The sequence below is a fragment of the Sycon ciliatum genome, chromosome 13, assembly GCF_964019385.1.
Source record: "Sycon ciliatum chromosome 13, ocSycCili1.1, whole genome shotgun sequence".
NCBI lineage: Eukaryota > Metazoa > Porifera > Calcarea > Leucosolenida > Sycettidae > Sycon > Sycon ciliatum.
The window spans coordinates 20,976,724-20,989,581 of record NC_088655.1 but is presented as its reverse complement, the minus strand read 5'-3'; the positions used below and the strand labels follow the sequence as shown (position 1 = coordinate 20,989,581).

General features: G+C 47.2%; 1 long non-coding RNA gene across 2 annotated transcripts in view; it reads right to left on the bottom strand.

The window, feature by feature from the left end:
* The window catches only part of LOC135829824 (uncharacterized), a 4,222-nt gene extending 3,847 nt beyond the window's left edge, over positions 1-375 (bottom strand). For both annotated transcript variants that reach the window (XR_010555934.1, XR_010555933.1), the window contains exon 1: positions 240-375. This is a non-coding gene — a long non-coding RNA (uncharacterized LOC135829824). The remainder of the gene's footprint in view (positions 1-239) is intronic.
* Positions 376-12,858: the final 12,483 nt, after the last annotated feature.

The window sequence follows — 12,858 nt, the reverse complement described above, 5'->3', positions numbered from 1 at the left end:
TTCAATCACTATCCCCATGTGGCGAAGCCAACCGGAACGTAGATTTGAAAGGCAATCGTTGTGTCGCCAAATAATCTTTCAATGAAGCCATTAGGAGTGTGCTATCGCTTCACATCGACCCACAGCCGAAGGTAGAGAAACGGGGAAGGAAGAACGGCTCCTGCTTACCGCTGTTCCAAGCCAAACTATGCTAGAGCACAATACTCCAACGGGGTGCTTGATTCACCGAACGAACTTACCGTCACCCGGACAGACTGCCGAACTGCCGTCGCTACCTCAGGCTGCGTTTACACGGAGACGAAACGAAACGAAACGGAACGAAAACGGGCTAGCCTCGAATCGTTTTCAAACCGTTTACACGAGTAGACCTACGGCAAATCGTTTTGAACCGTTTATACGAAAACGGAAAACGGGCTATCAGGCTGGAGTTAGCACGTGCTGGCTTGGCGCAAGGGCGGGAAGTAACACGTTGTAGTTGGAGTTGGTACGGTAGATTCTATGTGCTGGTGGTCGCAAAGGTCAGGCATTTCCCGCGAAATAGTCCCGCGCGGAATGGTTTCCATGACCGCGCTCCGCTTCCAATCGTGTTCACTGTTTTCACCGTTTACACGAGAACGAAAACGTTTTGAAAACGTTTCAAAACACTTTGAAGTGAAGTGCGTTTCCATTTCGTTCCGTTTAGGTATCGTTTTCGGGCGTTGTCGTGTAAACGATAGTAGTAAACGCAACGATTTCGTTCCGTTTAGGTCCTACTTCGTTGTCGTGTAAACGCAAATCGTTTTCAATAGTTGTCGTATAAACGCAGCCTCAGCTTTGCATGCCTTGCTGCCTTCGCCTGCTTTCCAGCAACCCTACAAAGGGTCGTCGGTATCAAAGCGACATGATTACAACAATGAAGACAAAAGAGAGAAAAAGCCTTTCTGGTGAATGACTGTACTTTTTTATTTTTTTACTGTGCACTAAAAAAATAAAATAAAAAAAAGTACAGTCATTCACTAGGGGAAATTTTCGGTGAACTCTTCTCTCTACCTTTTCTATGACCGAGTATGAGGTGCCTCTCAAGTCATTACGCACATCGTGTAGGTGGTGTGGAGGGGCATTGGGAGGTTGGGTGGAGCTTTGCAAACAGAGCGACGACATGACATTGTGTAGTACTAGATCTACATGTAGACTGTAGACTGTGGTAGACTCTACATGTATACATGTAGTACCGGTCCCGGAGCTTCTGTGTGAATGTAGATCTACCAGGCGACTACTTGCCATGATCGTGGAGATACTTGCAGTAAGGCAAGGACATGTCGACAGGGACCTACCAGTCCACCACTGGCATCAGTCCACGGATCGATTTTGCGCGCTGGTGTCTCAAACCAACTGACACTAAGACAGTCTTGTCTGCAGAGCTAGACAACCAGATCACGCGTCCCAAACAACCAAGTGACAGTCCCGAAAAGGCGCGAGGCTCCCTACCTCCTCCCTGTACCTGTCTGCCCTCCACTGCTCGAGTACCCACGACTCGCGCCACTGAGCGAGTGTATGTGATAATCGACAACGTACACGTAGATGTACATGTAGCCATTCAAACTGCGACCGGCCAAACAGTGTTGATTCTCACAATGTGAGGTGTGAGATTCACCACTACGGCACTAGGCCTGTGTTCTTGGTCTCGTAAGCTTTGGAAGCTAATGTCGTGAGACAGTCACAGAACTAGAGAGGCCTTGTAGACAGTCTACCAAGGTTGAGTATGTGTCATCGCTTGCCGACAGCGAAAAAATCCTACTACTTTGTACAACTGTCCAAGTACAACTAACGAAGTACACGCGCAAGTACTGTCGTAGACCTACGCCCGTACGTGTACTTTTAAAACTACTCGTCTCACCCCTCATGCTCTCACTGTAGGCACCGGCGGATTATGCCGGCTAAGGGCCTGGTCAGACTGCGGCAAAATCAAAATAATCCTAGGATTATAATCCGAATCTCCATAGTAACTTGCCGCCAGAGCGGCAAAAGCGAGAGTTGACGCTCCAAAAAAAGTAAGAACGGACCACGCTTTTCCGCTCCAAACAGGATTTGACGCTGATACGCCATTGACGCTGATAATCACTGATTTTTTCATCTCGATATCGAGGAGCTAATTGGCCACGGACAACACCGAAACCCATAAGGATGGTTGCAAGGATTGCACTGAAGGTGTTGGCGATCCACAGGGTGAAGGAATTTGACGTCATTCGTGGAGATGACCACTTGACGCTCGAAATGAAGTTTGAATTTTCATTCTCCCCACATGTGTAGTGTGATCGCGATTCTAATTCTGGACGCTGTTATTTTTTCGTCAGGCAAACAAAATTTGCGGCAGTCTGACCAGGCCCTTAGAATCAACTCGTAAAAACTCCAAGTCAATCTCCAATTGACACAAACCTCGTTTATTCAACATAATCATATCGAAGTAGTGGTTGCGACTTCGGCGATGATTTGTAAGAAAAGGTTTGCTCCCCACACCGGAGCTCGCGCTATTCCGCCGACTTACTTGACACTTGACTGACTCACGACTGCCATCCAGAGCACACGAGAAGTCCAGCGAACCTTCGACTCGGCAAACCTGCAAGAAAGCACCACTCCCTGCTCAATACACAGTGTTTCGGGGAATTCACCCCTCATCAGTTGAGCTTGAGTAGGCTGAGGAAGATTGTGCCTGAAGAGCACCACTTATATAGTGCTCTCCAGGCACAAACATCACCAGGGATACAAACTTACAGAGACGCTCCGTTTCCAGCGCGACAAACACCTGGTGAACACCAGATAGCAGCGTGAGTCAGTGTCGCTCCTGGACGGTGAGACAGACGTCGAGGACCCTTGGTCATTCGCAACCCTGTCACCTCCCAAACCAACTAGTCGCAAGCCCGCGCATGGCACAACAGTACGAAGTAGTGGTTGCGACTTCGGCGATGATTTGTAAGAAAGGGTTTGCTCCCCACACCGGAGCTCCCGCTATTCCGCCGACTTTACTTGACACTTGACTGACTCACGACTGCCATCCAGAGCACACGAGAAGTCCATCGAACCTTCGACTCGGCAAACCTGCAAGAAAGCACCACTCCCTGCTCAATACACAGTGTTTCGGGGAATTCACCCCTCATCAGTTGAGCTTGAGTAGGCTGAGGAAGATTGTGCCTGAAGAACACCACTTATATAGTGCTCTCCAGGCACAAACATCACCAGGGATACAAACTTACAGAGACGCTCCTCTGATTTGTAAGAAAGGGTTTGCTCCCCACACCGGAGCTCGCGCTATTCCGCCGACGTGTTTCTCACCGTCCAGGAGCGACACTGACTCACGCTGCTATCTGGTGTTCACGAGGTGTTTGTCGCGCTGGAAACGGAGCGTCTCTGTAAGTTTGTATCCCTGGTGATGTTTGTGCCTGGAGAGCACTATATAAGTGGTGCTCTTCAGGCACAATCTTCCTCAGCCTACTCAAGCTCAACTGATAAGGGGTGAATTCCCCGAAACACTGTGTATTGAGCAGGGAGTGGTGCTTTCTTGCAGGTTTGCCGAGTCGAAGGTTCGCTGGACTTCTCGTGTGCTCTGGATGGCAGTCGTGAGTCAGTCAAGTGTCAAGTAAAGTCGGCGGAATAGCCCGAGCTCCGGTGTGGGGAGCAAACCCTTTCTTACAAATCATCGCCGAAATCGCAACCACTACTTCGTACTGTTGTGCCATGCGCGGGCTTGCGACTAGTTGGTTTGGGAGGTGACAGCGTTGCGAATGACCGAGGGTCCTCGACGTCTGTCTCACCGTCCAGGAGCGACACTGACTCACGCTGCTATCTGGTGTTCACCAGGTGTTTGTCGCGCTGGAAACGGAGCGTCTCTGTAAGTTTGTATCCCTGGTGATGTTTGTGCCTGGAGAGCACTATATAAGTGGTGCTCTTCAGGCACAATCTTCCTCAGCCTACTCAAGCTCAACTGATGAGGGGTGAATTCCCCGAAACACTGTGTATTGAGCAGGGAGTGGTGCTTTCTTGCAGGTTTGCCGAGTCAAAGGTTCGATGGACTTCTCGTGTGCTCTGGATGGCAGTCGTGAGTCAGTCAAGTGTCAAGTAAAGTCGGCGGAATACCGCGAGCTCCGGTGTGGGGAGCAAACCCTTTCTTATAATCATATCCTATCCAATAAAAACAGTTTATAAAAACAGCTTTTTAGGATCGGACCCAGTCCGCATACCCAAGAGAGCTAGCTCCCTCGGTTGCTGTTGGAATATGCAAGAATGGGCCTTCCACATAATGTCTAACAAGGAAAAGTGGCTACATTTATGAAAAGAACACCGGTGACCATGGAGACAGAACACATTCTCATATAGATACTAGAGAGGTTTTGCATTCCGAATTTCGGAATTATTTTCGGAATGTGGCGGCAGCAGTCGAAAAAGTAGTCGAACTTTCGGAAGTGTGGTGGCGAAAGTGCATGGTTTTCCGAAAATGGATTTTCGGCTCTTTCATGTTTGGGAGCGCATATTTGAATACAAAAAAGTGTATTTTTCATTTTTGTATTTTTGCTTTCTGCTGCTCTCGATCTCAATTATTTGAAAATATTCCACGTATGTAGTTATGATTTTTGCTGGTTTTGCTGCTCTCGCTGATCTCGCCATGTTGACTAATCTTCTCACACTCTATCTTCCTTTGCCATGAAGCCTACTTACAGTACAAGACAGTAGTTCGCCAACCTCGTCTTCAGCTGTTGGACCACTTGGTCCACCACCAGTCCGTCCTCGTCTTCGAACCGCACCCAAATAATTCAGTTTGACCTGCGCACATGGATTTGATCCAGGGAGTCGTAAAATACCGGTATTTTACGACTCCCTGATTTGATCCTGCTCAACCCCTTCGACGCTCTCCATTTTGTTTTGCATGGCAACCCTTGGAAACGAAGTCGAATCAGATTTTCGGAATGCAAAACACTGAAAATAACGTTTTTCGGAACGCGCTTTTTTCGGAAAAGCACGGTCGAAAATCATTCCGAAATTCGGAATGCAAAACCTCTCTACTGGTTTCAAATAGACCGAATAAGGAAAATTATCTGATAGCCTATGAAGAGTAAAAGAAATTGAACCAATGACAACAAATACTCGTCCAGTACACGAGTTGTCATGGAAACACAAATAACAGCTGTCCACTAATTTTGTTGTTGGAGATTGAGAAGAGTTTTTACTGGTTGATTCTAAATACAAATATATGAGGAGGCCGAGGGTTTATTGGTCATAAACCCTCGGCCTCCTCATTTATTGTTAACATAATTGTTAGGTGGTTGAAAATGTAGTATCCCTGCCTGACCAATACGGAAGCAGTACGGAACTAATACGGAGCTTTGCCTGATGTATATTTAGTGTATCTCCGTATGTAAGCGTACGGCGTCTGCTGCATAAAAGCGGCTGAGCATTTCTGTTTTGATGAAGAGAAGATTAGATTAGATAGCAACGAAAGATAACTCGAAGAAGTAGTCAACCTCTAGGTGAGCACCGGAGAGATCTTGAATCTTATTTATTTTGCCGCTTCTTCTTTCACTAATCATTATATCTCAGGTGTGTACCTGAAAGTAGAATAAAAGTAATTCTTGTTGATCTCACCGCGCCTACCACTCGGCTACCCATTACATTGGTGGCAGCGGTGTGTTTTTGTAAAATAAAACAACGTGATTCGACCCCAGACCCCCATGGCTCAACCCGCAGCTTCGTGCGACGAATCAAGATGAGAATCATGTTTCTTGCCTTCCTGGGCCTGGCCCTGCTTATTAGCTTGCAGCACAGTCAGGGTGCTAGCGTGGATCACCCTTCCCTCCGCATGGCACTCACTGGAGACTCCGATGGCGATTCCAAGCGACCCGCTACCTACATGTATACTACCGGTGGTGATGGCGAAGCTGATGAGGACGACGACATGCAGGCTGCTGACCAAGACAAGGAGGGTATTCCCCAAGACCAGCAGCGTTTGATTTTCGCCGGCACGCAGTTGGCAGACGGCCGAACCCTGAGTGACTGCAACGTTCAGCAGGAGTCCACTATTCACTTGGTACTTCGTCTCCGTGGTGGGATGCAGATTTTCGTCAACACTCTTCCTGGCTAGACCATCACTCTTTACGTCGCGCAAAGCGATGCTATCGACAATGTGAAGACCATGATTCAAGACGAGGAGGGAGGTTATTTGTCTGACGCCGAGCTAGCCGCTCTGAGTGACCGGCTCAACCAAGATGAAGATAAAACCTGGCTTGCCCTCCGCCGTAGCTCCAGCCGCCGCCGTTGTTACTAACGCTGATTCTAGGTATGGCATTTTCTTTCCTCTCTTCCTTCAGTCTCCCTGTTCTTTTCAGTCTTCCTTTATGCGAGTGTGTGAATCCAGTTTAGTTTGGTAGGCGTCTGATCATGGCGAGCCACGGTTTACCCAGCTAACGTGGGACAATGTGTGTGACAACGCCCTTTATAGTTATAGTGTATTCAGTTCAGTTTTTGAACTGCGATGTTCCTGGCGGGTTGTGCCAGCGTTGTGCAGCAAGAGTGCTGTGGATTTTCAGGTCCTATTTGGAGGACAGTTCTTTCCCCTTTTGACCCCGTGAGATCGTGTGAACCTGGTGTGCTTCTACTTTATGATTTGTTATCAGTTCATTTATTCTGTCTACTCTAAACGTTATCATTTCCGATATAATTTGCCATCTTCCGGTTGACGCTGTTTTCGTAACTCTTCAGTAATTTTTTGAAAATCACGAGGGCGTGATTATCTGTAGGAAGGGAGGGTGTAGTATCCCTGCCCGACCAATACGGAAGCAGTACGGAACTAATACGGAGCTTTGCCTGATGTATATTTAGTGTATCTCCGTATGTAAGCGTACGGCGTCTGCTGCATAAAAGCGGCTGAGCATTTCTGTTTTGATGAAGAGAAGATTAGATTAGATAGCAACGAAAGATAACTCGAAAAAGTAGTCAACCTCTAGGTGAGCACCGGAGAGATCTTGAATCTTATTTATTCCCGTAGCTATGCAGAAGACGTTACTTCAGTAACGTCTGGCGCTAGCCAGGGTCCACACAGCTTTGTATTTGTATTTATATCATTATCTCATGGCACATCATGATGACGGCCAATAAAACTGAGACAAGGGTGAAAGCCAACCACAGCAGTAAAACAGATAAAAGAATACAAATAAGAGGCAAAGAAGGCAAAGGAGGAGACAAACCAGCAGGATATACATGAAACCTATAATTGAGCAGAGATTTTAGCAACAAAATTATCCATCGACGTGCTGGTCTTGGCCTGCGTTGGTAATGTTGCCCAAAACACATAGCCAGCAAAGATCGGGGATCTAGTGAATAGGGTGGAGGCAGCGCGTGGGAGACTGAGTGAGTTCCGGGTGTTCCGTGTTTCGGAGAACCAATTATAAGCCTGCATATGCAAGGGTATTTTATTTAGTAATATTTTATGTATGAGAACACAGAGGTGGTACTTATGTCGAGTGGAAAGGGGACTGATCTTGGCAATTTCGTAAAGACTAGCGGAGGGAAAGCGACGGTCTTTGCTAAATAGGATTTTAAGGAGCATGCGGTTATGGGTTTCTAGCTTGTTCAATACAGTAGTAGTTATGCCACACCAAGCAGTATCACAGTAGTCAAGTAAGGGCAATATATAGCAACGATAAAACAAGCGTTTGCAAGAAAGAGGAAGATGTCTACAGTGGGCTTGAAGAGCCCCAAGGATGGAGCTTGTGCGCTTGCAGACATACTGCACATGGGGTGACCACGACAATTTAGAGTCAATAATAACGCCAAGATGCTTATGCTCTTCAACAATGCGAATAGCAACACTTGAAGAAGGAAAACAAAGTGGCAGGGAAGGGGGAGAGGGGGAAATGTACATAGCTGCCGTTTTATCAACGTTTGGCTGCAACTTCCAATCATGCATCCAGGTTATAACTTTCCCAATGCTATCTTGCATGGCTTTGTGCAGGCGTATAGGGCAAGCATTGGAGCAAAGCAGAGCTGTGTCATCAGCGAAAAGGCTGACACCAGGGGCAGTATCGGGGAGGTCATTAATATACAGGAGAAATAGCAGTGGCCCAAGTATTGAACCCTGGGGGACTCCAGAAGTAACGGGTAAAGGCTCCGATAACACAGTTGAGAGGTGTACAAGCTGATGTCGGTTAGAGAGATACGATGAGAGCCAGCCGATAGCCTTGCCATCAATGCGATATACTGTTCGCAGCTTAGCTAAGAGACCCCTGTGCCAAACAGTGTCGAAGGCCTTTGCGAGATCGAAGAAAACTAAACCAACATGGTTATGGGCGTTCCGGGCGGTGTGGATGTCTTGCACGAGGCGGGTAACCTGGTACCTGGTGGAGTCACCCCGACAAAAGCCCGACTGTGCTGGCGAAAGTGAAATGCGAACATGATCATAAATGATGTCATATACAACACGTTCGCACACTTTTGATAAAGTAGAGAGCAATGAGATAGGGCGATAGTTGCTGGGGGTGGTGCGTGGTCCTCTATTTTTGTAGGTGGCCACGACTACCGCAGTTTTCCACATGGCTGGGAATTTCCCTTCACGAAATGACATATTCAAGATAATTGACACAGGATAGGCAACAGACGGAGCAAGAGCTCTCCAAACTTCGTTGGTAATTCCGTCTTGACCAGGGGACTTGCCAGTTTTCAGATAACGGAGATATTTCCTCACTTGGGCTGTACCAGTCGACAATGATAGGAGGGACGCAGGTATTGGGGGTGAAGGGGTGAGTGGTGGTATAGGCCACGTAGGGTCGTCAGGAAGTCCAAACGACGTAAACTGCGTGTTCAATATGTCTGCTATATCTGCGGGATCTGTTGCTACCGTGCCGTCTGAAGCTGTCATTGATCGGATCGGCTCCCGACTACAGTTCTTACGGAGATGGCGGAGAAATTGATGGAGACTAGGGCGATCATGGGAAGACAGGGTGGCATGAACCGACCGTACATACTGACGATGGAGGGTACGTGACAAACATTTCACTTCGTTACGCTTGCGCTTAAAGGCAATGAAGTTTTCACTGGTTGGATACTTCCTATAAATGCTATACAAATCTCGCTTCAGTTTCACAGCACACTTGAGGTCCGGAGTGATCCAGGGTCGGGATGCATCCCGCATAGTAGGATGAGGCCTAATGTAGTCTCCTGTCCGCGGAATAACTTTGTAAGGCAACAGATGACGATGGAATGCTGACTGTAGTAAAGCATCAAACAGGACAATGGCATCATCAACATCAGAATGCCGATGAAGTAATGACCAGTCCAACCTAGACAAGTCTTCATTCACAACCTGCCAGACATGGGTAGGCACTTGTTTATACCTGTACTGAGCCTGGGGATGGAGGGACGATTTAGCAGTCGCTTGTGGTGTCGAGCACGATGCATAGTTGAGCGTACAAACAACCTGCAGATGATCAGATGTGCCAAGAGGAGCTGCGTGGTCGACTGAGAGGACATGTTGGGGTTTGTTGGTTACCAACAAGTCAAGACATGAGTTGGCACCCGCTGATGAAGTGTATGTTGGGAAACTCACTAGTTGTTGGAGCCCAAGCATTGAAAAAAAGCTTTAATTTGGTGTTTGTTTGTTTGTTTGTTTGTTTGTTTGTTTGTTTGTTTGTTTGTGTCACGCCTGGCGCTGTCCCGTATCTGTCCCGTACTGTACCGTACCAGCAAAGACAGCTGGCCACAATATTTTTGTGTGTTTGTGCCATCGACATACCTGGCGCTATCCCGTACCTGTCCCGTACCATCAAGAGTACGGTACCATCAAGAGAATAAGACATTAGTATATATGCGAAGTGTATCGGGGGAATGCATTCAGTGCAGTAACATTTTGTGTGGATTTGTGTGCGAGGCCGAGATTCCATTAGCAGGCTGGCTGGGCCGCCTGTCGACCTGCCCGGGAATCGCATGTAGGCGGATAGCATAATAACTATAACGTATAATTATACAGTCATGTAGATGTAGAGCAGGGAGTCATATTATGTAACGACTCCCTGCTGTATGGGGAGATTTTCTGGAAAGAAATACGAAGTAGGGAGACGAGTAAATGCAATCAGAATGGATGTTGGTTGCCGCCAGTATAATAATAATAAGAAGATAAACGCCCGTGATCGGCAGAGTAAGCGCCGGTCCCAGGAAACGTCATCGACTGCAGAACGCCCGTGATCGGCAGAGTCAGCGCCGGTCCCGAAGCTATGCAGAAGACGTTACTTCAGTATCTCATTGAAACGTTTTGGCAATACAATGATGAAGCTAATCAAAGGAAAAAGCATTTCCACCAGTTCTAACAACATGCACGATGAGCTAGGCAACAAAGCATAGCGCAGGGCCCTGAGCTTCCAAGCTCTCTCGTTTTGCCGCTTCTTCTTTCACTAATCATTATATCTCAGGTGTGTACCTGAAAGTAGAATAAAAGTAATTCTTGTTGATCTCACCGCGCCTACCACTCGGCTACCCATTACAAAAATTTGGAGCATAATTTGGCATCCTTTCGGAGGTAGGAGCATAACTACAGTCATCATGATTCTACCACAGTTCTACAGTAGTATGTAGTAGGCTCCGGCGGATTATGCTCGCGAAATCATGGAATTATGCTTTCATGGATTCTCGCATTATGCTCGCAAAATCCCCGTAATTATTATGCTTTGGCACGCGGGGATACATATTCACTTTGTTGTACTTATGGAGCCCAAAAGTTCGGAAAATTGTGCCTTTTTGTACTTGCAAGTGGACATAACAGTCCGTGCGCCAGATTCAAAATATCGCACTCTATCCGTGTTTTTTATTTTCCAGAGTCAGTGGACTTTGAACTTTTTGAGCTATTTCTTGAGAATTGTTAGTTTCTAGTCATTGCAAGGTGGGCCTTACAAGGCCCTTTTTCGTTCGAGTTCAGACCTGACACGCCGTCCATCGCCGGATAAGGCAAACTTCTATCCTCAGTTTCGAACGTTTTCTCGCGGGGTGCTTCTGTCCCATGCAGCATCACGTCTTCTCCGACTGTCGAAATTTGAATTTTTCTTTACGCAGGACTTTAGGTTAGTGCCGTCAAGTGTTCCAGGCACGCGTAGTAACACCCACTACAACATCCAGAAGAACAAGCCTTAGTCTTTTAGTATGTGGTCTCTCGCCGGTGTCCAAGACCAAATAACACCACACCGACCAATTTTCTAACCTCTGTTTTTCTCGCTATTTACATGTCTATGGAGGACAGCTGGAAACATGTAGCACTCAAAATGAACACATCAGGACGGTGCAATAATGCCACTCAGCTACACCCTGGTCGTGTATGCATTCCTGTCTGCGAGTTATGCCAAGCAACTCGTCTGGACACCAGTGCACACATCCGACAAATGCAGAATATTGGAATATTTTGGTAAAATAGTGAACGGCGAAAGACAAAAACCCAAATTGCAGCCACCTACAGACTAATATCCACATACGCTGGCCGTGTAAAGGAGTGTCAATGAGAATCTTTATTGCGTTACTACAGAAGTGTACGAAACGGAACGTAGTGGACGAGCTCAAAAGTGCACGCCGAGCCAATATAGGCGGCATTACAGCACATGTAAGACAGCTATGGCTAAACAGGCACAGATGAAGTGTTCCCACTATGAAACGGTCTCAGCAGTTCTAAGGAGTAAGAACATGACAATAGCATAGAATGATGTCTTTTGCAAGAAGCTTCGAGACAGCGGCCTCCTTGTCAACCCCGCGGCAGCCTAAAGGTTGATTTTATCGATCCAGCCTCAGCGCCATGTTGACGATGCCCTAGTGACTGTGTGTCATGGATTGCTTTGCCATCAGCGGTCATTGCCGTCCACCTTGGTGCAGCCCTTAACAACTGGCTCAGCCCATGGGAGTCTCAAGTGGACAAAGTTGTTGCCAAAGTAGCTCAGAAGATTGGTGCATCGTGGTGTAGGTGAGCACATAACTAGGCCTTCCCAGCGCCTATTTGTCCAGGCTGCGATACTATGTGACATGCTGTACTGCACATTCTTTTCAGCACTGCAAGGCCGGCAGCTGGACCGACTGCAGGGGCCGCGCACATGCAGGCCGCCTGTTGCCAGTGCAGCATTCTGGAACGTTCCTTCCTTCTGAGATCCGTGGAATAATAACTTTCTTTGCTTCAAAGCAAGTTGCTTACCTTTCTGTTGTTCTCCCAGTGTCCTTACAACAATAACCTACAGCAATGTTTTATTTTCCTTTCATTCCCCAACCAATGAGTACTACAATGTCGATTCTATTTCTGAATACTTTAGTGTGTGCCCGCGCACGCACGTGTGTGTGTGTATACCTCACTCGCCACTCGAAGTTCTGTTCCCCATTACTGGAACACTGCCTTGAAAGGGAACTATGGTGTTCGAATACTTATGATAACATTGTGTATGCATTTACAATTATTATTCACGATTTGCTGGAGTTACTTACGTGGTTTGTTATATTCTTGCTCAGTGAAGTCCCTCTGCAGAATAACTCTACGATGTGTCACTATCTGACAGGGTTTACTGTCACCCCGTATCGGGTGCAAGCACCCACTGACAGATCAAACACTTTTCTTTCCTCAACTTTGATCTTTCTGTCTTCGTCCTGCTCACTACTGTTTGTCGTTCGAATTTCTGATTTATTTATTTTGCTTCTGCATTTCTGCATTTGTTTTGCACCATGTTTTCCATGGATACGCGGGCTGTGCGCAGCAGCGCACCTTTCTGGGAAGACTGGTATCGTTTTAGGTTGCGTCCCGCTACCCTTATTTGTTGCGTGTAGTACGCTGGTCTCGTTTGTGCTGCACTTGTACGCGCACGTTTTGCCAGGGACAGCGGT